Source organism: Malaclemys terrapin, chromosome 3 (assembly GCF_027887155.1).
Source record: "Malaclemys terrapin pileata isolate rMalTer1 chromosome 3, rMalTer1.hap1, whole genome shotgun sequence".
NCBI classification, from domain to species: Eukaryota; Metazoa; Chordata; order Testudines; family Emydidae; genus Malaclemys; species Malaclemys terrapin.
This window is the reverse complement of record NC_071507.1, coordinates 39,612,314-39,638,379: the sequence shown is the minus strand read 5'-3', so window position 1 is coordinate 39,638,379 and position 26,066 is coordinate 39,612,314.

Below are 26,066 nucleotides of genomic sequence, written 5' to 3'. Positions count from 1 at the left end.
AAGGACAATAAAATATTCTCTGTCTTATTCTCTATCCCTTTTTAATGATTCCTAACATCCTGTTTGCTTTTTTGACTGCCGCTGCACTCTGCGTGGACGTCTTCAGAGAACTATCCATGATGACTCCAAGATCTCTTTCCTGATTAGTTGTAGCTAAATTAGCCCCCCATCATAGTGTATGTATAGTTCGGGTTATTTTTTCCAATGTGCATTACTTTACATTTATCCACTTTAAATTTAATTTGCCATTTTGTTGCCCAATCACTTAGTTTTGTGAGATCTCTTTGAAGTTCTTCACAGTCTGCTTTGGTCTTATCTATCTTGAGCGGTTTAGTATTATCTGCAAACTTTGCCATCTCACTGTTTACCCTTTCTCCAGATCATTTATGAATACGTTGAATAGGATTGGTCCTAGGACTCACCCTTGGGGAACACCACTAGTTACCCTTCTCCATTCTGAAAATTTACCATTTATTCCTTCCCTGTCTTTTAACCAGTTCTCAATCCATGAAAAGATCCCATGACAACTTAATTTATGTAAGAGCCTTTGGTGAGGGACCTTGTCAAAGGCTTTCTGGAAATCTAAGTACACTATGTCCACTGGATCCCCCTTGTCCACATGTTTGTTGACCCCTTCAAAGAACCCTAATAGATTAGTAAGACATAATTTCCCTTTACAGAAACCATGTTGACTTTTACCCAACAATTTATGTCCTTCTATGTGTCTGACAATTTTATTCTTTACTATTGTTTCAACTAATTTGCCCGGTGCTGATGTTAGACTTACCAGTCTGTAACTGACGGCATCACCTTTAGAACCCTTTTTAAATATTGGCATTACATTAGCTATCTTCCAGTCACTGGGTACAGAAGCTGATTTAAAGGACAGGTTACAAACCATAGTTAATAGTTCCACAATTTCACATTTGAGTTCTTTCAGAACTCTTGGGTGAATGCCATCTGGTCCCAATGACTTGTTACTGTTAAGTTCACATTATCATAAGGACCACCTCTCAGAGCCTGCCTACCATCTATATTTATGTACTTTAGCCGCAGTCTTCCTAAAATTGGAAGGAATGTCTTCTAATTTGTCTCAGAGCTACCTCAGAGTCCTACATTCGTCCTTGATTAAGCAATAGCCATTCTAGTCCTGGGAGGTACTACAGTAGGGTCTTTAAAGAATATAGACCTAGATCACATACACGAGTCTTTTTAGTTACTGTATTTCTAAAGGGCCTGATTCTGATCTTGAACTTGTGTAAATCAGCAGTAACTTCACTGAGCTCAATAGAGATATTACACCAGTGTGAGAAGAGGATCAGGCCCAAAGTATTTTATTTGTGTTTGTTTAAAGTACAAGCTGAAGTGTGTCTATTCACCTTATGTCAATTTGAGATTCTAGTTTTGGGCTGAGCACTGGAACCTTTGCAGAATTGTGGTGGGTCAAGGCCAAAGTGCCCCCTCCATCTCTCTGGCTGGCTGCTCTGGTAGTGAGACAGCTGCTCTCTCGTTTGGTGCCACAGCAGCCCCTGGTGGTCAAAAGGTGTCATTGCAGTGCACCCCCAGCAGAATCTAGTATTCTCGGGGTGGGGGGGTGGGGATCTGCAGGAGACATGAATTCTGCACTTATGTTTCTTTTGTTAAAAAGTGGGGGGGCCCTGGTCTCTCCCCCCCCCCAGTTCCAGGACCAGTGGACTATTGACAGTGACACCCTTAAGAATCCAGCCTCAGCACAAAATGGCCCAGCCAACACATCTGCCAGTGGCTGATCACTTTTGAATAATGCATAAGTCAACATTGAATTCAAAATCTGTGTGGCAGGTAAGTATAGGGAAATAGTTTGTTGTGCTTCAGACTATGAAGTCAAGAAAATTGTGTGTGTGTGGGGAGGGGAGGGTTCCACCTCCGTTCAGGTTTTGAGTTTTTGAAAGAACTATTAGCTCCTTCCTCCTGAGTTTTGTACAATTTAAGAGAGTCCAGAGGTTTGTTTTTGCACACCTTTACACATCTTAAAACGAGGGAAGTCCCAATTTTGGATCCATCATTTTCAAACACAATAACTGAAGTGCATCAGCATGTGGTGTTAAAAAACAGCATAGCCAACCCCAAGCATTCAAAAATTATGAGTCAGACCCACTGCCCCCAAATCACGAGGTTATCTTAAAAATCACAAGCATAAAAAACAATAGATTTGAGGGTCCTTTTCTTTGTTTTCTTGTTTCTGAGCCTTAGGAAGCACTCACATCATATTTTAAAGCTTTTCTCTGCATGCATGAGAGTAGGTACTTACTTTAATAAAGAGAAAGAGAGAGAGAAAAGCTGAAATTCTATGACAATTTAATGATAGCAGCATCTGGGGCTTTAAGAAAAGCACCAAATACCACAAGACTTGTGATCAAATTGCAAATTTTGGCAACACTGAAATAAAAACATTGTTTGGTCTCTTTGTAAATAGATGCTGAGGGGTCAGGGAAGTAAAGGGAAGCAGCATCATTTAGACCATGAATGAGGTTCTGTTTAGCAATAATCAGTGAATGGAAAAAGTATAATAGAAGAATAGCAATGCTAGGCATCGATCACAAATCCAGCACCCAAATTGTAAAATACAATAAAATTAAAATAAAATAAATAAAATAATGGAGACTAGCCAATGAGTAATAATCCTGCTCAACAGATGAATGGATTGGATAATGTATTACATCTTTTCTATATCTAATGTCTATGATATGTCACATTTAGATAGTTGCATCTTTCTTACAAGGATCACAAATTCCTTTACAAATATGAGACCTCCAATATTTTTGTGAGCTAGATGATAGAGTATTTGGTTTAGATGGTCAAACTAAGGCACAAAGAGGTAAAAGAATGGACCATGGTCACACAGCACTTCAGTGTATACTCAATAATAGAACCCAAGAGTTCTTTCTAATGGCCAGTTCTTGGCTCTAACACCAATGGTAGCCAATGAGACTACTCAAATAAAATAACAACGTCCATGAAGGTTGTAGCAGTCCAATCAACAGCTGGAAAGTTTTGCCTGAATAAAAAACTGTGTGGGGACTTCAGGATTTGGCCCTATATTTTAAATATTTCATTTATTTTTTAAAGGGGAAATTAAAAAAATAAGGTTTTGTGGTACAATCTAATTTACCAACTTTATTGGTATGTAGAATTATTTAATCTGCTATCTTGTTTGTTTATTTGTGTTGAATTTGTTGTTAAGGAAATTGCTGGCAGTTACGACCTGGAAATGGGTCTGACCCAAACACTCTCACAACGGGAGAAGTGGCACAAGAACTTCATTTAATCTTTATGTCTATAAACATAATGAACCACACGAAGGCTCAATATCTGAACACTCCTCAGAGCTCTAGGGCAGTTTGGTTCCTGATTGACTGGAAAACAATGGAGGTTTTGTCTAAATGAGGGTTGAGTAAAAACCGAGTAAAGAATTTCAGGATTTGGCCCACAGAAATTAACAAAATACATCTGTATTTTAGTATAAAAGGTAAGGAGGACAAAATGATCTGTGGCTGATAATGGTTGTCAGCAATGAATCAATTTCCTCATGCCAGTTTGTGACAGGATGCTGGACATGAACTGCTGAGCCAGCCCTCTGTCATGCCAGCTCCCATTAAGGGAGGTAAATTGGAGCTGCCTAGAGAAACCTGCACCTGATTGGCAAAGGAGAAACAGCTGCCAGCTTGATTAGCCTGAGGCCGCATAAAAGCCTCAGAAGAAGGAGGTCAGGGGGGCAGAGAGAAGGGGGAAAGCCAGAGAGTGGAAGGCGAGGGGTAGCTCGTCCTTCCTGACGGCAGAGACTGAAAAGCCCTTAAGGCTGAAACCCCCAAACTGTACATGATGAGAAGATGGTGGGATTTCACGCTGTAAATAAACTGCACCAGTAATTGCTGAGCCAGAAGGTCTCTGAGGCCCTGTCTACACTGGCAAGCTTCTGTGCAGTAAAGCAGCTTTCTGTGTTGTAACTCCCAAGGTGTACACACTGCCAAGCCACTTAGTGTGCAGAAACTGCGCAGTTGCAGTGCTGTAAAAAACCACCCCGCCGAGAGGCGTACAGCTTTCTGTGCCAGGGCTACAGCACTGTGATGCCAGTGGAGGCACCCAGGTTGTTTACAGTGCTGCGATTGGCCTCCAGGAGGTGTCCCATAATGCCCTATTCTCGCCTCTCTGGTCATCGGTTTGAACTCTACTGACATGCCCTGCCGTCCTGTTTGCTCAGTGATGTGTGCAGTGGTCTCAGTGCATCTTACAGGTGGCCATTCCTGCTCCGTGCACCAGGCGATCCCCCGCTTGGAGCAATGCAGAGCTGCTGGACCTCATCAGCATTTGGGGAGAGGAGGCTGTCCAGTCCCAGCTGTGCTCCAGCCGTAGGAATTATGATACCTACGGACAGATTTCATGATGCATGACAAAAAGGGGCCATGACCGGGACACAATGCAGTGCAGGGTCAAAGTGAAGGACTGTGGAATGCCTACCACAAGGTGTGGAAGGCAAACCGCCACTCTGGTGTTGTCCCCACAAGCTGCCAGTTCTACAAAGAGCTGGACGCAATCCTCAGTGGCGACCCCACCTTCATTGTGAAGGCCACTGTGGATACTTCAGTGGCTCACGTGCCAGTCGAGAGTGGACCGAGCTAGGAGGAGGAAATCTTGGACGAGGAGGGGGAGAGGAACCCAAAGGCAGAAGATGACTCGGAAGTCAGAGATGCATGCAGCCAGGAGCTCTTCTCTACCCCGGAGGAAGCTAGCCAGTCACAGCTGTCGGATCTTGGTGAAGTGCAAACAGGAGAGGAGGCCACTGGTAAGGAGATTTGATTTTGGGAGTTGCTGAAGTGAGTTGTTGGGGGCAGGAGGGTTGCAGAAAGCAGTCTTGTGTCTGTATGATGCATGTACCACCATATGCCTAGTCTGAGCAGCGGAACAGGCTGTTGACTGACTCCCTCACTTAATGGGAATCTGCCTCAGAGATCTCCAGGAAACTCTCATGGAGATGGGCTGGGCAATCCACTGCCACAGGTTCTTTGGCAGAGCTGCTTTGTTTTTTGCCCCATGAATGGTAACTTTCCCACGCAACTCTGCCGTCACTGGCTGGGGAGGATGGAACCATTGCTGCACACAGGTGAGCCGCATAAGACCAAGGGTGGAAGCCGCAGTCTTGGAGAAGACCCTGCCTTGATTCCTTGCTCACCCTCAGCAGCGAGATATCTTCCATAATAAACACAGCCTGTGGAAAATGTGGGGACAGGAATGATTATCAGGCCCCCCTACAGTGCTGGCTCTCCCCAAAAGCCACATGACCAGTGTACAGTAGGGTCCATGAACACTGATTTCCCCTGTCCCTGCAGTTACTCACCATTTTGGGGGTCTTGTGGCTCATGTGTGCTTGCCTGGGGTCAGCCAGTTAGTGACAGGTATGTGAATAGTGGCTGCGTTTTAAATCACGGAATCGTTGTTCTGTGTGTTGCAAACAATACTGCTTCTGTAAAATGTTTCATTTTGGCTTCAGAGAGATGACGTTGGGAGCCCAACCTCCCTCTTTGTTATCGCTGGCTGAACAGCTGCGCAGAATTAGAAAGTGGACACGAAGAACTAAGGAGGACTTTCTGTGTGACGTTATGATGCACTCTGCAGATGAAAAACAGGAATTGAAGGAATGGTGGGACAGTGAGAAGGGGGACCGAAAGGAGAATGCGGTGTGCCAGAATAAAGCCATGGAGCGGCTCTTAAATGTTATGGCGCACCAAGCGGACACGCTTCAGGCTATATTAGCACTGCAAACCGAGCAGCTCCATACCCACCTTCCCCTGCAGCCACTGTCACAAAACTCTTTCCCACCCTCCCCCCAGACACGGCCAACACACTCTTATCAACCTCCTGGCTCCAGTCTGTACCCACTGCATTCCACTCCTCCCCCGTCACAATACAGCCCTGCGGACTCCCAGTACCCACGGCACTTAACACCTGTCCCTCTGCAGTTTGGCCCTGCTGAAGTACAGTACCCACTGCACTGTACTCCAAAGGAGAAGGTTGGATACACTCTTGAACCATCCCGGGACCCCAACTCCTCCTGGGACCTTCCCTTCTCCCATCCCCATCAGTGCTGATGTGGTTTTTTGTTTGACTCTCTCCTCCGGTTGTCATTTTGGTTGGTTTGAAAGTAATCTTTATTTTATTAATTGAAAGCAAACAGAGCCCTGCAAAGTAACACATAATTATCTTAAACCTTCATATTGCATCATCTGCAGCAATCATAATCACCTTATAGCATTACAAGCACTGCACTCCCAAGCATAGCAATAAATATTAGTGGCTTTCAGCTTCAAATTGCTGCCTCAAGGCATCCCTGATACTTATGGCCTTAGGCTGCGCCGCTCTAATAGTCCTGGTCTCTGGCTGTTCAAATTCAGCCTTTAGGCTCTGAGCCTCAGCGGTCCAGCCCTGAGTGAAGCTTTCCCCCTTCCCTTCACAAATATTATGGAGCGTACAGCACATGACTTTAAGCATAGGAATAGTGCCATCAGCCAAGTCCAGCTTCCCATATAGGCAGCACCAGCAGGCCTTTAAACGGCCAAAAGCACACGCAAGAGTCATTCTGCACTTGCTCAGCTTGTTGTTGGACCGCTCTTTGCTGCTGTCAAGGTGCCCCGTGTATGGCTTCATAAGCCACAGCATTAAGGGGTAGGCAGGGTTTCCGAGGATCACACTGGGCATTTCAACTTCCTCTATGGTGATCTTCTGGTCTGGGAAGAAAGTCCCTGCTTGCAGCTTCCTGAACAAGCCAGTGTTCCAAAAGATGCGTGCGTCACGCACCTTTCTGGACCAGCCTGCATTAATATCCGTGAAACGCCCATGGTGATCCACAAGCACCTGGAGAACCATTGAGAAATACCCCTTCCAATTTATGTACTCGGTGGCTAGGTGGTCTGGTGCCAGAATTGGGATGCATGTCATCTATCTCCACTCTGCAGTTAGGGAAGCCCATTTGTGCAAAGCCTTCTACAATGTCACGCAGAGTCACAGTCTTTTGGAGCAGGATGAGATTAATGGCCCTGCACACTTCCGTCAACACGAGTCCAGTGGTCAACTTTTCCACACCGAACTGGTTAGGGACCTATCAATAGCAGTCTGGAGTAGACAGCTTCCACAGTGCAATCGCCACGCGCTTCTCCATGTCAGGGCAGCTCTCATTCTCATGTTCTTGCGCCGCAGGGCTGGGGCAAGCTCATCACACAGTCCCATGAATGTGGCTTTCCTCATCTGAAAGTTCTGCAGCCACTGCTCATCATCCCAGACATGCATCACGATGTGATCCCACCACTCAGTGCTTGTTTCCCGAGCCCAAAAGTGGCATTCCACTATGGTCAGCACCTCCGTGAATGCCACAAGCAATCTTATGTCATAGCTAGTATGCATGGCAAGATCAATGTTGCACTCCTCTTGTCTTTGTAATTTAAGGAATAACTCCACTGCCACTCGTGATGTGTTAATCAGAGTGAGCAGCATACTGGTCAACAGTTCGGGATCCATTCCTGCAGACCAAAGAGGGAGAGCACGCAGTACACAAATGGTTGAAAGATGGCGCCAAATACACAGGAATTGCTGGGATGCGAAGCAATGCATCACGGGGCATTGGGACAGGACCCAGGATGCCCCGCAACCCCTCCGCCTTCCCACAACTCTTAGCAGCAGAAGAGGAAGAGATGCTCCGTGGGATAGCTGCCCAGAGTGCACCGCTCCGAATACTGCTACAAGTGTGAACACGCTATTGCACAGGCAGCTGACAGTGTGAACACATAACAGCGGTTTCCCTTCAGCGCTCTCTAGCGGTGCTGTAACTCTGTTAGTGTAGACAAACCCTGAGTGGTGTTTGGAGCAGATGCAGCAGCAAAGGGGGTCCTGCTATGCCCTGTTACACAGCTGAACTACAGAGTGTGGATGGCTATGGGGTTGCCCAAAGACAAGAAAGGAGTGTGAAAAATTGATATATAAACCATTTTCTCATGTATTTAAACTATACCCAGTCTGGACTGTAGAAGGAAAGAGCTGTATGGAAATCTCCTGATTGAAATGTGGGGTTTGTCAATTACTCTTCACCAGTCTGAGAAATAATCTTTTAATGATATTGATTGTTCAAATGCAACCTGGCAGCCGCGAATTGCTGGATATCAAAAATGATATTCTTGTTGATCTGCTTCCATATTAAAAAGGCCAGGTATGGAATTTCCCAGTAAGTCACTGCCTTGGAAGGTATCATTAATATGGGTTTAATAGTCTCTTGTTGAGATCTACAGTAATAATTCATTTTATTTGCAGGAAAGATCTCTTGGGTAGAAAAGCATTGCAGAAAGAGACAAAGAGAGTAAAGCCATGAGCACAAACCAAATAAAACCTGATAGGGGGCAGAATCTATAGCAATAATCCAGACTTTTCAGCTCCCATTTTATTCATTTTTAGATTTTTTTTAACTACAATAAATACAAAGCCCATACTTTAAAGTTACATAGACATACTTGAGAGTGTTCATCCTATTTTTTTCCCCAAAAAATTCGCTCTTATTTGATTCGCTCTTTACTAATGCCAAATGTAAATTACATTGATGTCAATGGAATAACGCTGCTATATGTGAGAGGAGAATCAAGTTTTGTGCTTGTAACATAAGAATCTTAAAAGCGCAGTGGGGTTGGGGGTATGGTCTACCAACTTGTTCCACTGATGCTTTTGAAAAAATCAGCCAATCAATCAATTTCAGAGAGATTTTCAGAATAATTTGGTTCTTTAACAGAACATTATTTTCAATGGAATGGAGTAGTTAAGGATGGGAATCCAAGCATGATTAGATTATCTTGACACCACATTTTAAAAAGCTAGTATCCATTCAAGAGGAGAGCAAAAAGATGCAACCTGACCAATTCTGTCAAGTTTTCAATATTTTCTACACGGGAGTTTCTCTCAAAGTCAGAGAATGAGAGAGAGAGAGAGAGAGAGCTCAGCTGCTATCTGTGAGATGTTTCTACATTTTACCACAGCAGCCATGGGCGCTAGGAACTGATATATATCAAAAAGGAAGTGAGCGTCTGTGGGTTTATGTCACTACTAGATACTCTGATGATCCCTGCATTAATTAGTCTCAAAGTTTACTTCTCTGTTGTCTGAAGTTCCTTGTCCAATGTAAGTTTTTAATCCTGTGAGAGATTCCACTCTTTCATCTCCACACAGTCTTGAAGTTAGAAATCCCATTAAAAATTATTTGTCTGACCTCCTTCCCAGAAGGTAAGTAAATTGTTCATTGCCGATACTCAAAGCTGTATCTATTTGGTTAATCTCCAGTTGCCATTAATATCTTATGCATGTAATATCTTATACATGTATTCCTAACGCTAGTAAACCCACATAAGAATAATAGCTTTCACTGCATTAGTTAGCAGCAGCAGTGGAAATTGGAAAAAAGATGGAGCTTTATGGGGAAATTCAGGTGGAAATGAAGGAGTGTCTGTCAAATGAAAGTGTTTTGTTTGCTGGTAAATTCCTTAGAAGTTTATGGAAATGGTCTCTCATTGTAACAATATTACATAGCTGAGAAATTGCTGTCCGCGTAAAGCAGCCTTGTAATAGATCACTCTCGTCTGTGACATACAAGATGATTAAAAGCTCTAAAAGAAAGGATCAGGGCATTATTCATTTGCAAAAGCATGTTAGCAAACATAGATCATCAGTCAACTGGAGTAGTTAGAACATACATTTATTAACAAGAAAAGCATTATTTAAGAAGAATTTGTTTAAACATTGTCACATTTATGGCACATTTTTTTAGAAGTGGACTAAAGGCTACTTCTGAAATACTGTACACACTCCTGTATTCATTTGATTTGCAAACAAGTGGTTGACAAAATCTTCCCACAGACCTTTCCTTAATATCTGATCCTCCAGAGATTTATACCAAGTTCTAGGCAAAATTTTCATTCATAGTTCCGGAAACGTGACTATGGAAAGTCACCCTAGAGTTTGTAAAAAATAATGGAGAATTTGTAGCATATGGATTTCTCTACCTTTACCTGCATGGCATTTAGTTCTTAATGCAGACCTTAGATCAGTATCCCCTTTAAAACCAAATTCTGATTTTGGTACCAGTGATCTGGAGAAACTCCACTGAAACCAATAGATTTACACGAGCATTACTGAGAGCAGAATCTGGTCCTCCCAGAGTCTCTTTTGTATTAAATTACATTTAACTTTGATCAGCATAACTCCTCAGTAACGAAGGCCCTTTTATATTTATGCTATTAAGATGCATAACCATTGCTTGTAAAGTAATGTTAGAGCTTCCGTCGGCATTTATTCAATAGCCCTGTATCTAGGTTTTGTGTGTATCCTTCACCTGGAACAGATGTTTTCCTGTTTGCTTTTCGCCATCCACCAAAAATATCTGAAAGGAAAATGAAAACATTAATATGCATGTCTATCCAATTAATTTAAATAAATTACCATTAAATTGTTTTTAGTTTTATTTATATGCTCTCTGCAGTAGCCAAAATTAATATTGATGTGGCACTGGGCTTTATAGGAGGCTTAACCAAGCAATGGAAAAGTTCTTTCATTTTAGGTGTTTTCCCTTCACAGGGTACTCAGTATTTGAAACCAGTAGAAGTGGATTTCAGGCTGCACAGCAAAATGGTAGCAAAGGAGAACAGCTGAAGTGGAGGTGGTGAGGGATGGTGGACCTATTTTGACTTTGATAATCTGATAGAGGACAAGTGCAATCTGGCCGGATTTGACTGGCCATTGCAATCCTGCTATAATGTACTCACCACAAAGACTAGTTCACAAGTTTATAACAAACATTAGATTAGCAGCTCCAATTCTACAGGCCTTTCTAGTCCAGTGAAAGCATGTGTTGCGGAGGGCTGGGGGCTGAGAAGAGGGGATGACTGGCCAAAGCAGGAGTGCATTGCTCACAGGATGTGACCTGTCTAGGGTTGCCAAGTGGAATGAGAATGATGGATTGGAGAGTGAAAGAAGATGGGAGTTGGGTAAAGGAAGGGGAGACATATAATATAGTGCATGTGATTTTTAATTTAGTAACCTGCACTTGCCCAATCTCCTATTTTCCCTACCTATTGCTGTAGATGTGTTTTTATCCAGTGTAAATAATGTCCATCTTCCAGAAGGTGCCTAGCATTGTGGGAAATAAGCAATAATAATGGTGTGATGATACACACTTTTATACATATCTGAGACAACAGCATCAAGCATTTATTGGTGCCAACTGCTTTGCAAAGGGTACAAGCAACATACAAATCACACACCGATGACACACAGCTCTACCTATCCTCCACAAACTAGTATACTAGTACCACCAACATGGCCCAATGCCTTGACAAGATCAGCTCAAGGATGAAGCACAGCTGGCTGAAGTTGAACCCAAGCAAGACAGGTTGATACTGAGGGGGCAAAGGAAAACATTTTGAAGAGTCTATAGCCATGATGAAGTCTCCTTTGATTGAAGGTACACACCCATGCTTGGCCAATTTGGTCTGCAGTTAAGGAGTGCTCTTGGATTCCTCACCAACACTAACCTCTCACATAGCATCCATGAGTAACTCTTTCTATTATCTCTTGGTGGTTAGGAGACTCCATCCCAACCTGGTAGACAATGACCTGGCTTCAGTTTTTCATACCTTTCTCATTTCTTGGTGGGACTATATCAATACCATATAGCAGGGCACGAAACATTCAGCACGTGGAAAATGCCAACTAGTAGAGAATGCTGCAGTGCTTCTCCTTGGCAACACTGGCTACTGCAAACACATCAAACAAATCCTCTGCTCTCTACCTTGGCTTTCCAAAGAATATCGAATCAAGTTGACGATCTCAGTCCTAATCATCAAGGCTCACAATGGACGAGACTGAGGAGATGGAAATTCTTTGGGGTCCAACCAGATACAATAGTATGAACACTTTCAGGAGCTAAGGACCATCGAAAACCTCACCACCTTCTGCTCCAAATGCAAGGCACACTTCTTTGACCTGCTTCCTTTGACATAAATACATAGCCACATGTATAATCCCACCCCCCCAAAAAAACCTAAACAAACAATCCTCCTCCCAAACCACCAGAGCCACAAAAAATTACCCTCTCAAAGCATGACTCCATGGCACACACCTCTCCCCCAGGGAGAGAATAAATGTGACAAATGTTAATCACATCACTTAATGCACTACTCAAAGGTACTTCGATACTATGGTGATAAGCATGGTAGAGGAACCTAAACAGGATAGAATCTCTGCCTTAGTCAGCATACGCACCACCCTAATTATGAGAGACTATCTTATGAGTCATTGTACATAAGCTGTACATGACTTGATTATCGTACAGTAGCTGATTATTGAAGAATGAAATAAATATAGCCTGCCAGTGTTAATGCAGTCATTAAACACAACAATAGCTCAGTGGCACATAATAAAAGTCCCAATATATCCATTGCATCTCAAGTATTGCAGATGGAAGTTTCCTTGTCATCACCTGCTTTAATGAAGTGCATGAAAATAGTGACTAATAACATTCATTTGAAATAAAGGAACAAAATGAAGTCGTGATCATTTTCTATTTTCTTCCCCAGAAGATCAGCTGTTAATCTAGTTCATCCCATGTGCTAATGATATAAGATCTTTCAGCCAGTAGGTGAAAGCTTGAATAATACTAGAATGTTAATGAAAATTAGCTTTGAAGTATTCAAAAAGATTTATTAGATAGACTTGAGCCACTTGTAATTTGTTATTTCTCTAAAGCCTCTGCTTTAATATGGCAACTTGGAATGTATGCCTTGTTGGAATTAACACCCGATCCCAAACAGCAAAGATATACTTTTTAGTTAAATGATACAATAAAAGACAGATTTTGATGACTTAATAAAGATTTTGTCAATATCCCCGCTGAAATGATGAATTATATTGAGGGTCTTGGGCTTATCGTTGTGTGTAGTTTAGTACATTGATAGATGTACTGCAGCCTGTCAGCATTCTTTCTAACCTACTAGCTAGCAAAAACAAACACGTAGTGAATATAAATCAACGTGACTCATGATGGGCTTGTTGATCCACATACTTCCCAGAATGATTTTTTGGTGCCAAAGCCTTGATCTGCTTTGGCAGGATGTTGCTAAAATGTAACAGATCCCAGTGAGCCAGGGAGTGCGGGTGGGGAGGAAATAGACCTACGGTGATGTCAGTTTCCCTAGCTGCTGCTGGGATTTTTCGCTAGCAAAGGAATTTGCCAGTTGATAAGCTGTGACAATGTGATGGTGAATGGAAAGTGCTCTTGAGATCTAGGTGTGTTTGGCAATTTGGAATAGTTTTTATCACGGTGAAGAAACAAGAGTTACATAATCGGTTTTATCAAGCTCACTCTAATAATCGCCAGGTTCGTGAGACTGGGAATGCCAAAGACTGCCAGGGCTGTATAATGGTTGCCATTTTAACTTCCCGTTTTCATGCAGCACTTTCTGAAACTTTCACTATTCATGTTGAAATTCTACATATATGGTCTCTAGCTGACGGTGACCTTTTCTGGACATTTTGAACAAAATCAGTTCAGTCATTTGTGAGTCTGAGGAAATTAAAACATGTATACTTTTCCAATTACAAAAAACACCTTTGTATCCATTTTTGAACAGCTTTCCAGATGAAATGGCTGGAAGTTGAAAGTTAAAATATGGCCTGGCTATCTCTCTCCTTGGGAGGTATTTCAAGCATTCCAGTAGAAACTGGGTTTGATTTGACCAAGTTCTGGGCCTTTGAAAATAACAAAATGAGTCTGACCAAATAAGCATGTTTTTCTGCCAAACTCATATGGATGGATTCATTGTCCATTCTTGTGTGGATAACTAGCTGCATCATGAAATATGAAGTGAGGTTCACAGGAACCCTTTGCTTCAACACTTTTTAAAATGTAAAGAAGTTCAGTTTATAAAGTGCACAGCATGGCTCCCCACTCTGATGAACATTAGCAGCTATGCAGTAAGTGGAACATTCCCCAGCCCTGTCGAGACTTCCGTAAGAGGGATCCTTATGTGCATTTTTAGTCAAATAGTTCCAGAGTGAATGTTAAGCACTCAAAGGTCAGGAAATGCCAAAACTAAAGTTGCACCCTTAACTCTGACATCTCGTCCTTATGCGCTACAAAACATCTACATGAAAACGTACCATTTGTCAAACCAAACAACATGGTCTTATGCAACTCTTCTGCCAATTTAGATCTATGTGTGTAGCATACCTCCGTACTACCTTGTGTATATCAAAGAGAGTTCATGAAAGTCATTTTTAGGAAAGAAAACAGTAACTAGTACTTGTACAACATACTATAAATTAGGAGCAGCAGCAAAAAACAATAGTAGAAATGGCATTTATAGCCACCTAAGTTTTCGGCTTACTAAGCTTCATTGCATTTAAGGAAGGTTGGCTGACTGAAAAGAAACATACATAGTTTTCAACTAAGGGTCTGATTCTGCAACTCTGACTCATTCTAAGTAGACCTGGTCAGGAATTTTGTGATGAAACAGTTTTTTTGTCAGAAAATGCCGGTTTGTTGAATTTGAATAGAGTCAGGATTTCTACTTGACTTTTTTTGGATTTTTTTTTCAAAATTGTCAAAACATTTCATTTCAGTATTTTCTAAACAAAAAGTTTCATTTTCTCCATTTGAAATGACTTTCTGTTTGAAATTTAAACTAATTGCAGTTATATTTTAAATGGTCAAAATAGAAACCTAGTATTTTGAAATTATCAAAATGAATGAACCAAACTAACATTTCTTTTCAGATTTCTGATTCACAAACACTTTCAAGATTTCAACTTTCTTCCTGATTTGGGACAGGAAGTTTTTTTTTTTTTTTTAATCTCAAAAATTGTCATGGGATAGGACACCCATTTCCTGCACCGCTCTGTGTATTCATGATCCCCATATCTCAGAGCAAACAGAACTTAAGTCTAAGTCTCATTTTCAAAAGGCACTTAGGAGTCTAGATTCCATCAACTGTCAACGGGATTTAGACTTCTAAGTTCCAAAATCCCTTTTGAAAATCAGACACAGGCTCCTAAATCAGTTAGGCATTGCAATGATGAGTGCAACAAAGCCTTGAAAGATATGAGCCTCAGTCAATAAATATACAATGCAACATTATGATAATGAAAGTAGTAGAAGTATAAAAGAATGGAAAACATTGTTCAGCATGCTATACATATATCTACAGCTATTGGGAAAAATCCAGTACACAATCTTGTACTCTAGGTATCAAAGTGATCTCAATTACACCGGCACTTACTTTTGCTATCAATTTTCTGTTGCACAAATGGAGGATAGTTCCTGGAAGACCAGATCCCAAAAATCTGCTGGTTTATATATCCTCCACCATGTTCTCTTTGCGGGCTTTTAGGACGACTCAAGGAGAGATTTCTCAAATTTTTCCAGTCATAAAAGGCAAAATTAACCCATAGGCAAAGAGCCAGCATGAAGTTTATGTACCACTCTTTTGAAGGCTTAAGCAGAGTGCACAGGGGTGAATTTTGCTCCAAATCACTATATAATCTATTAAGTGCTTCCCAGTGGCAGTGAATGTGTTAAATTGTGAGGTAAAATCAGATCTTCATCAGTGTGTTTAGAAATGGCTCATTTTTCCAAAACTCTGTAAGGACCAAAGAAACTCAGCATTTCTTAGTGTAAAGAGATGCATGTCTTCATATAATAATGGATGAACTAGAATTTCTACAGCGGGGATTGAGCATCAGAAGAACATTTTTACCATCCAAAGAAATTACAAACTGATGTGTTCATCTGGAGCATAGCCTGAGGCTTCAATATGAAGATGAGGGGAAGGCAGATGGGAGAGAACTTTGCCCCCATAGAGTTTAGGTATTTACAATATTTTCTGCAGGATTCAAGATGTTATTTCAAGAAACACCTTGTCCCATCTCCCTCTTATAAGAAGACAGGAATTGGTGAACTAAAAATTAATTTTCGTTTAAAAAAATACATATGATTTAAACTTATGTATTCAACTAATTCACATTTTCATATATGTTCTGAGTGAATTTGCTTTAAAATACCTGGCAGGTTTTCACAAAAATTGTGCAGAAAGTGAAGGAAAAGTTTTACAGAACTCAGTTAATTTTCCCCACAGTGGCACTAATAAAAGGGATAGAAAACCTTCCACGTCTAGGGAACCAATTTATCCCTGGAATAAGTGGGTGCAAGTCTATTGCACCTCTGTACCAAGGACTGATTATAGCTCAATGTCACTGGTTTGCATTCAGCCCAGGTCAGCAATGACTCAAATTTGTTACCACCACGGTGTCTGTTTGGCCTTTTGTTACATAGAATGAGTGTGCCGGTTCCACCCCTGTCTTCTCTAGATCAGGGGTTCTCAAACTGGGGGTCGGGACCCCTCAAGAGGTTGCAAGGTTATTACATGGGGGTGTCGCGAGCTGTCAGCCTCCACCCCAAACCCTGCTTTGCCTCCAGCATTTATAATGGTGTTAAATATATTTAAAAGTGTTTTTAATATACGGGGGGAGGGGGAAGTGTGGAGGGTCTCACTCAAAGGCTTGCTATGTGAAAGGGGTCACCAGTAAAAAAGTTTGAGAGCCACTGCTCTAGACTGACAGTTGTCCATATCACAAAAGCTACCACCACCTTTGGCATTCTTTAGTAACCTTATCATCAGTCTCAGAAGAGGCTAACTGAATGGGCCTAGGGAATGGATATCATTATCTCCAGAGATTCTCCTTCCAGGTCAGGGTGGAGGGGCTTTGGAAGGGCAGCATAAGGAAGCTTGCACTTCTGGTAGCTACCTATTCTGTGTATAGGTGATTTCACTGTCTAGGGCTTATTAAACCTATACCTTTCTTGAGCACTAAATTCTCTCACTAGGATTCGTCCCCTGATCTCAATTCCATTGATCCACGTGAATTTGAACAGGATATGGTCCACCCCTGAATGCAAAGTACTCAGGATGCAACTCCCAGAAAAACATGCTCTGTGTCTTAGTTTTCCCATCTGCAAAATGGGGATAATAATATGTACTTCCCTAGGTCACAGGGCTGCTGGGAGAATTTAGGAAGAGATTTTCAAATGCATAATAGAGCTTACAATCTAAGTATAAGACAAGAGATGACAGGTGGCTACAGACTGACAGACAAGAGAGCACAAGGAAACAATGCTAAAGAGCAAGCAGTAGCCACTCTGACAGCAGTACTAGTGGAGAGTGAGCTTTCTTCAGTATCAGAGAGAGGATACTGGATCCAGGGACTGAGGTGTGATTCTGTATGGCTGGTATGGTGGAGGCTGCATCCAGCCAGATGATATTCTCTCGCCTTCCACAGCCCAGCTTTGGGCAGGTGGCCCAGCAGCACCAGGGCCAGGGAGATGGCAGGGTGTTGTGTCCCAGGGGGAGGGCCCGACCTGTGTGCAGACATGTGCGTGATGTTAGGCTGTGGTGAGAGCCCACAGGCTGGAGCAGGAGCTGGGACCAGCACCATGGGACAGGAGCCACTGCTGCCGAGTGAGCATGGGGCAGGCTCACTCAGCCTCCCCAGCGCTTTCCCCTCCTCCCCATCCCCAGACCTCCCTCCACCAAATGATGTTAGTGGACTTTGTAGCCCTCAAAGTTGCCTGTCCCTGCAGTATGGCAATTCCTATGGCTTGCTAAAATCCTTTCAGCTGATCTGCATATATTTTCACAGGACGGATTCAAACTCCCATTGACAAGTAGTAAACGGTTTAATTCTGTTCCAAATGAGCACATGCTTCAGGGCACACTCACCACACGGTGACCCTAGGCACCGAACAGACAGACATAAAGTTAAGCACATGCATTTTTGCAGGACTGGGGCCTAAAACAGGATCTGCTCTATAATGACCCCTGCTAAGTTCTAAAGCTGTTCTGCTGTCTGAGTAATGGGGTTAATGTTTTCTTTATTTGAGGTGAAGAGGTCAGAATGTTTTTAGGCTAAGTTGGGGTTGAAACTCTCATCTTTGCCAAGCTCGTGGGTCAATAATCTCAAGCTGCTCTCTTCTGACCTATCTCAGATTGAAAGCAATGTTCTATAAAAAAGGATTAGGAAGACTGAGCTAAACAGAAGAAACAGGAGCTTGTAATTTCATCTGAATTTTCTTTCCAGTGCATAACAAATCTGAATATATATTTTCACTGAAAACACAGTCAGGGATCATCCAAGGCAATGTGAGGTAAATTGTTTCATTGGAATATACTGTATATTTGGATAGTATTGACAAACTGTGTAATTTTTTAAAAAATATAGTTAAAACAAACATCTTCCCCCAGTTTGCATACTTACAGTTTGAGGTTCCATTACCAGGTAATCAAGTTCCTGATCCGTTTAAAGAGCCAATCAGGTTCACTTGTATGCCTACATAGCTTTTTAAAGTGACATACAAGCATTTCTTGATTACACTGAAGTTGCAGGAGCAGTTTACTTCAGTTTATGTCTTGTATCTTTAAAGTTGGAGATGGGAATTACAGATATAGCAGACTCACTGTACCTTATTGATAAATTACAGCCCCAGTCTATTGTCTATAGTCTATTGAAGTCTTCTAATAAAATTAGAAACATTATGCCATTAATTTACAAATTTTAAGATAAACGTTTTTAAAAAGGGACTCTACAAAATGCTCTTTGTGTTATGAAATAATGTAGACCAAGGGGACAGAATTTATTAGAACTCTATTTTCATAAATATATGAAGAGGAAGAAGTGTATCATTTAACAGTTTGTTCAAAGAATGGTCATTAGATGCTAAAGAAAACTGCAATTCTTCAGAGATTTTTTTGTTATACTAGTTGAAATTGCCGAATTTAGTGTGAGGAACAGGACACATACATACAAAAATGCATTCTTGCTTTCCAGGGCTACTAAGAGCAGGGATGAAGTTATCTTACTGTGCATAATACAAACTGGCAGACAAGGTATTTGGGATAAAAAGGTATGTGGGGGCATTAGTAGAAGAGTTATAGAAAATGACTGGCAACGTTCAGGGAAATGTATAAAGGTGCATTCAGAGATCAAATCAAAGGATCAGATTCTATGCTACTTCTAAAGGAGGCAAAGCAAGGAGAAAACATAACCCTAGAGAAGGTGATTTTAAGCAATGATTCAGGGTTACTCAAGGAGTTGGAACAATCTACAGCATAACTGAGGCAGCCCAGGTGGTTGTTCTAATATGGCTGTGGCCTGCAATGAAAACCAGAATCCCAGGAGTGGTGTGCACTAGAGAGTTGTCCTGGTATGCTCCCTCGACTAGTGACTTTGAGGTGGCCACTGTAGGGCCATCCATGGGTATATCTACACTGGAGCTGGAGGAGTAATCTCAGTTTTGATTAAGCTGCTGCGCTAAAAATAGCAGTGTATCTGCAGCTACGCGGGCGGCATTGACATGGGCTAGCCACCAGAGTACAATCCCATCCAAGACCCTAGAAGAGTACTCAGGCAGGTAATCCAAGCTGCTGCCCCATGGCAGTGGCTACGCTACGACTTTTAGCATGCCAGTTTGATCAAAGCTAGCACATGTCTATCTACCCGAGCTGGAAATTACATCCAGCTAGAGCTGGATGAGATTTTTTGGATGAACAGTTTATTTGCCAATAAATTACACCTCCAGCTACAGTGCAAATGTAGTACCTGTGCTGGGGCATCTCTTCCCTGATCTCTTGACGGCTCTTTACATCCCCTGTAGAAGTCTTCCTACAGTGGAGTCGGGGGCAGAAACTCGCAGGGCTTTTAAGGTCTTCATCTTTACAACAGTCATATCCCTAGTACCTTTGTCTGTATTTAGAACTAGCATGGTAACAGGTAGCTTATTCCCCAACTGGCCCTATGGGGGAATTCTTTCACCTTCCGCTGAAGCGCTAGGCCCTTGCCAGTGTTGGCTGCTGGGTGTGATGGAGCACTTGTTTGTTCTGATAAATCCTATGTAAAATTACTCTTCAAAAATTGGTTGAAAATTAAATCACTTGAAGTATGAGGTGAATAACAGACTTTAAACTATGCTCAGCAAGCGCTGAATCCGACCAACAAAGCAAATTAAAACAAACAATCAAAAAGTTTCAGGGAAATGTATAAAGGTGCATTCAGCGATCAAACCAAAGGATCAGATTGCTGCATCTAAAGGAGGCAAAGCAAGGAGAAAACAATCTACAGCATAACTGAGGCAGCCCAGGTGTGCAGACACTCAGCTGTTCCTCTACACCTGTAGTAGACAAAAGCCACCTCAGGATTGTGACCCATTGTATTGGGTGCTGTGCAAACACTGAAAAGCTCCAGCCCCTGACCTGAAGGGTTAACAATCCTAGCATTCATCATAATCCTGTTATTCTCACCAAACACCCTCTCTTCACACATGCTTTTATTGTTATGGAAATAAATATATTAGGGCTAGAGTTGGATAACTTTTTTTGGATGCAGTTTATTCGCCAATAAAAATGCAGTTTCAGGCTGACCAAAACTATTCACCTGTTTGGGTTGAATTTGGTGAATAGTTTTGGCAAAAAAAGAAAGAAAAAAAAATTAGAAAAAAAACAAAATGTTTCATTTCAACATTTTCAAAGTGAAACATTTTAACTTTTTGTTTCGAAATGATATTTCATTTTCATATATAGCTAGATTTATTTAAATAAACATAAAAAGGATAAAAAAAATTCCCCAAACAAAAGAAAAAATCTAATTCTTTTCAGTTCAAACTATTTTGGTCAACTCGAAACTACTTCTTTTTTTTTTTTTTGGCAAGTAAAACAAACAAAAAATCAATTTTGGGTTTACCCAAATGAAATGTTTTCAGATTGTTTTGGTTCAGCCACTGAACCAAAAAAAAAAAAAAGATTTTCTCAGCAATAGTTAGCACTATGTTTCCATGTTTTCAGGTCATTTTATTAAGATGGATGCACCAACACAAGAAATCAGCGGCTTGAAACAAGGGAGCACTACACCTGACCTCTCATTTCAAAGGTTTATTATAAGATTGTAATTATTTTTACAGGGGCTCTGCAAACATCTGCTAAATCTCGACAGAAACAGTTGATTCTGATGGGGATCAGCTACTTTACAATGTCTTGCAGTAGGAATGGGGTCAAAACACTTCAATTGGACACACCAGATTTTTGGGGGATTTGCAAGTAGGATAGGTGAAAATCTAACTGGTGTCAACTGCAGACTAATTATCTTCAAATAACTATTGGCCAACAGGTGTTCTGTGATACCTAAAGAAGGAAACTTAGCTAGAAGCAGTACCTTTTTGTTTGTTTGTTTGTTTGTTTTAATTTGCTTTGTTGGTAGGATTCAGCGCTTGCTGAGCATAGTTTAAAATGCTGCAGAAAATGCTCTATTCTTGTTATATTACTCACTTAATTGGAGATTTTTAGAGACACCAGTGGGAGTTAGAAGCACAATTTCCAATGAATGTGGGAGTTGGGTGACTAACTCCTCTTTGTGCCTTTGAAAATCTCCCCTTTAAATCAGAAAGTGCGCCATGTATTTTAGGCTAAGAGGTAAAGCCAACTTGTTGTGATTTGTTTGTTTTTAAAAAATCATTGTGCTGTTGTTGGGGTGACCGGATGTCCCCTGTCCCGATTTTTCACATTTGAAAAATGTGCTGTCCGGTCACCCTAGCTGTTGTTCTCTGGTGAATTTTTGCTTGAGACAAATAAAGTGGGCTGAGTGGAAACCACATTGCTTTTTTCTCTTCCAGTTATAGAGAGAAAATCCTGAGGGACAACCAGAAACGAGAAATCTTTATTTTTAAAATTACATTTCACTGCAGGTTATTAGAATTATTTTTAATCTGTTGTAGGTAATGTTCTTCTCTCCCTTCTCTATCACTTTCCAAAAACTTCACCAACCCTCCAGATGCTCATGTGCATCAGCTTGGTATTCCATTAATCTCCGAGGCCTCTTTACTCCGCACCCTCCACGTGCAGGCTATTGCTAAATCTTGCTGTTATTCCTTGGTAGTCTCAACTGCGGTTATTCTTCTATATTCTCAAGCTCTGCCCCTGCTTTCTATCCCTATTGGCCTAACTTTGTCCTACATCTTGATCACCTCTCCCTTTCATTAGAGGACTTTCCCCTCTCACAATCCACTGCTCAAATCTATCTAGTCTTCTGCTGTTAAAAATCATCTCACTCACCTGCTGCTCTGACCTTGCCACCTCCTTCTTGGAGTCTTTGCATTGGCTTTGTCTCCTCTTGAACCATGTTCAACCTCACCTGAATCCACCTCCCGAGCTGGTCCCTACCTCTTTCCAAATGCCCTAAGCTCTGCCAGCCCACCTCACCTTGATGCATTCTTTGTACTTTTCCCACAATTGACTGTATCTTTTCTCATGCCTCCTCCTGTGCACCACCCAGTCTCCTTCTCTGCTTCCTCTTTCCAATCCCTCCTTAAGAGTGCCCCATTCTAGCGGACAAGCTTCCACCATTGCTGCTCACTTTAACCTTCATTCTGGACATTGCCTCCAACTGTTAATAAATTAACCTCTTGAAAAAGCAACGGAAATGCCTACTTCATAATAAGCACGTCCCATGGTCTTTCAGTGTATAACTGTTGGGGTCACGTACCCTTTTCCAGCTGTCCTCCCCTGCTGCATTACTGGCACTGGTCATAGTGTACTTATGGCTCTGAGCTGTCCCTTTAAAGTAACTGTGCACAATTTCCACCTTTGCCAACAATTTACATTTCAGTCCTTTGTTGATTAGAACCTAAGGACTTAAGCCTTCAAATTGAAGTCTGAAGGACGAATCATGATGGAAAGCACTACTCCCAGTAGTGTTTCCAGGGTCATGCCTTTAGACTATAAACTTTAGACTATAAACTTTAAGGGACTGACATGCCAACGTCAGGCCAGACTCTGATCCTCTTTGCTAACAGTGTACAGCATCTTGTTCCACTGACAGTCCTGCTGACTTCAGGGACTACTCATGGAATGACATACTACTGAGCATGAGCACAAGTTTGAGAATTTGGCCTCATAATTATCTGGAAAGTGCCATGTACACAATAAAAGAAGAAAAGCTAGTAGGGCAACTTGACTTAAACAGGCATATACACCATATTTAACAGAAGATATTTATTATATTTAAATGACAAAAATACCAAAAACCGCTAGTATTTATTAAGAGTCTTAGTCATTAAAATAATCAAATGCCAATCTGTGGACCCAATTGGTACTGTAGGCTGATAAAAAAGCTGTGGGGGAATGCATTAATTTGTGTCATCATTTTAACTCATTCTTTAAGCAATCTCACATTTGTGGTTAAAAAGATAAGTGACACTCCAGGGTGCCCTAAGGGAACTGATAAGGAAACTACTGGAACTAAAGGAAGGGAGACTCAGACAGGGAGGGAAGAAAATGAAGACTTGATGGTGTTTCAAGTCTCTCAGTCAGTTTTTCTGCTCCCCAAAGCTTACTTTTCAGCCCATGATGATTCTCGGAATGATCCAGTAATCAAGTGATGATTGTGACTTAAATTGATGGCAAAAGGATGAATTTAGCAAAGTGATTGCTACATGTAGGTCACAGCAGCTGCGGACTGTATTGGTGCATGCTGTCTGTGCAGTTTTCTTGTGGGCTGAAGATGGAACATTTATTTCTGACACTGGGGGGGGGAATCAATGAACAAGAAGAGAAATGCTGATCATGAAGTGGTTGATTTCTGCTCAAACCTTTCTATTTATGTAAAAAGTGTGGACAAAAATCCCTTTGCTGCAACTCCCAAATGGAATTTATAAATATTGATTTTCAAAGAGCATGTGTTTTGTTCAGTGGCGGATGCACGTGTTAAGAGGGACATATAACGAGGGCAACCACAGACAGCAGTTTTTGGCAACACTTGTATAGATTGTCATGCCCATATGAGATTGAATTGAGATGAAGTTCAGGTACACTGTCTACAGAACAGAAACCATAAAAGGATGAGGTGAAAAAGGATCTCCTCTTCCTGCACATTACACCAACCATATCAGAGTGAGAGATACTGCTCTTTATTGCCTGTTTACCAGATCTTAAAAGGAAATTGAGACATTCAGGCAAAACTGGAAGGATTTTGGTGGGAAATGAGTGAGGTTGCACCTCTCTCACTGCCCTTCCCATGCTCACAATGAGGAATTAGGATATTGTACAATAAAGAGGGGATGGGAGAAAACAGTATTTACCTCACTGTGACCCCTCTGCTGTTCTCTCCTCATCGTGGCCTCTTTTCTCTTTCTCCCCATCCAATCTAAATCTTACCTTTTTCTCCCCCGTTCTCTTTCCTACATCCCCATTTACATACATCAACCTATTCATTGTTTCATTCTGTTTTCTACTCTTCAATATACGCTCACTAACACTCCTGTTACTTATGATTATACACACTCAACTCTGTCAACGCAACCCATTCCCTTCTGCCTCAGAACTTCCCCAGAGTTTCATTAGCCCATTGAGAAACCCCTTCCCATTTGACCACTTAGGCTGAAAACTCCACCCACTCCCCCACCCCCAGCTGAGACACCTCCACAGGTGGGAAACCTTTTCCCCTTCCCTGTCTACCCAACTTCCCCACAGCTCAGAATCTTGCCTCACCTGGCTTTAAAATGGCTCCCCTCCTGGCTCAGAACCCCTTCTGATCCCATCTAGGCTCCTGAGTCCCAACTCGTACCATCCCACCTAGAACCTCCCCAGTGCAGAAATCCTTCTACCTGTTGCTGGGCCTGGAGAAGCTGGAGCAGATGTAACCGGGAGAATAAGCATGGATTACCCTACTCTGCCTCTGTGAAGCTAATCTGAATTAGCCCCTCACAGGCCTGAATTCCTTGCTCTGTACCTGCTAGCTAGCCCATGTCCTGCAGGTTGGTGGGGCTGGAACTGCTGCAGCCCCATCACATGTCCCCCAGTGGTATTCTGGTGTAGTCACAGAAGCCTCCAGGAGATGGAGAAACTCAAGCCCAATGTGAAGTCCCCTGGTGGCTGCCAGTGGTACTATACTCTGCAGTACAGCCACACAATTGCATCTGTTTGGCAATATAGTGCTTATAACAGACAGCTTAATGTATGATTCCATCCAGGAATGTACGTACACCCCAGTTCATTTGACTATGTATGTACAGTACAGGATATTGCACAAACACACTGTAGCTAGTGCAATACCCAGGAGGGCTTTGTTAAGGAAGAGCTATGCTTGTATGTGCTATTAACAAAAATAACCTCATTAGCTGGTCTTTGTTGTACTTTGAAAAAGAATAAATATGGAAAAGCCAGGAAATTTAGAGTTATGGCCACCCTCACTCATCTTCAGCTTTGCTCCCCATACCACCCTGACTTATTTGGGCGTGTGCATCTAAGTTTTGTTGGGTTTTTGGCCCCTCTGCCAGCCGGCACTCAGATCAGTGGGATGTAATCAATCTGCCACTACATGGAGAACTCTTGGGTGGGGGTGGGAGTCTTCTGTGAAATTTCCCTGTCCAAATCTGCTCACAAAAAGACAATAAGGTAAGTTTTGTCAGATGGGAATGAGAAGACAACCATCTTCAACAAAAGAGGCTGATTCCAAAATCTTTGCCAGCATACAGCACTTTTTATTCCACCCTCTACTACTTCTGTGCCTTGTCCATTGTGTCAAGTAATGTATTGACCTAGGAAAATGGTTTCGTCAGGTATCCCCAAACGTCAGAGCTGAATATGTGCCAGGTTGTCTAGAGCAGTAGCCTCCAAACTTTTTTGGTCATGGTACCCCCTTACCTGGTCCACCCCCTCTTCCCCGGGAGCTGCAGCTGGGAGCTGGAGTCCGCAGCCAGAAGTGGAGCTACCGTCAGGGCCGGGGATGCAGCTGGGGCCACAGCTGGACACGGGCCCATACTCGGGGCCAGGAGCCGGGCGCCATGGCTTGGAGTAGATCCACTGTCGGGGCCGGGAGCCAGGAGCCATGGCTGGGAGCAGATCCATGGTCTGGGCCGAAGCTGGGACCAGGAGCCGGTGGATGAGGCTGAGGCTGGGACCGGGGCAGAG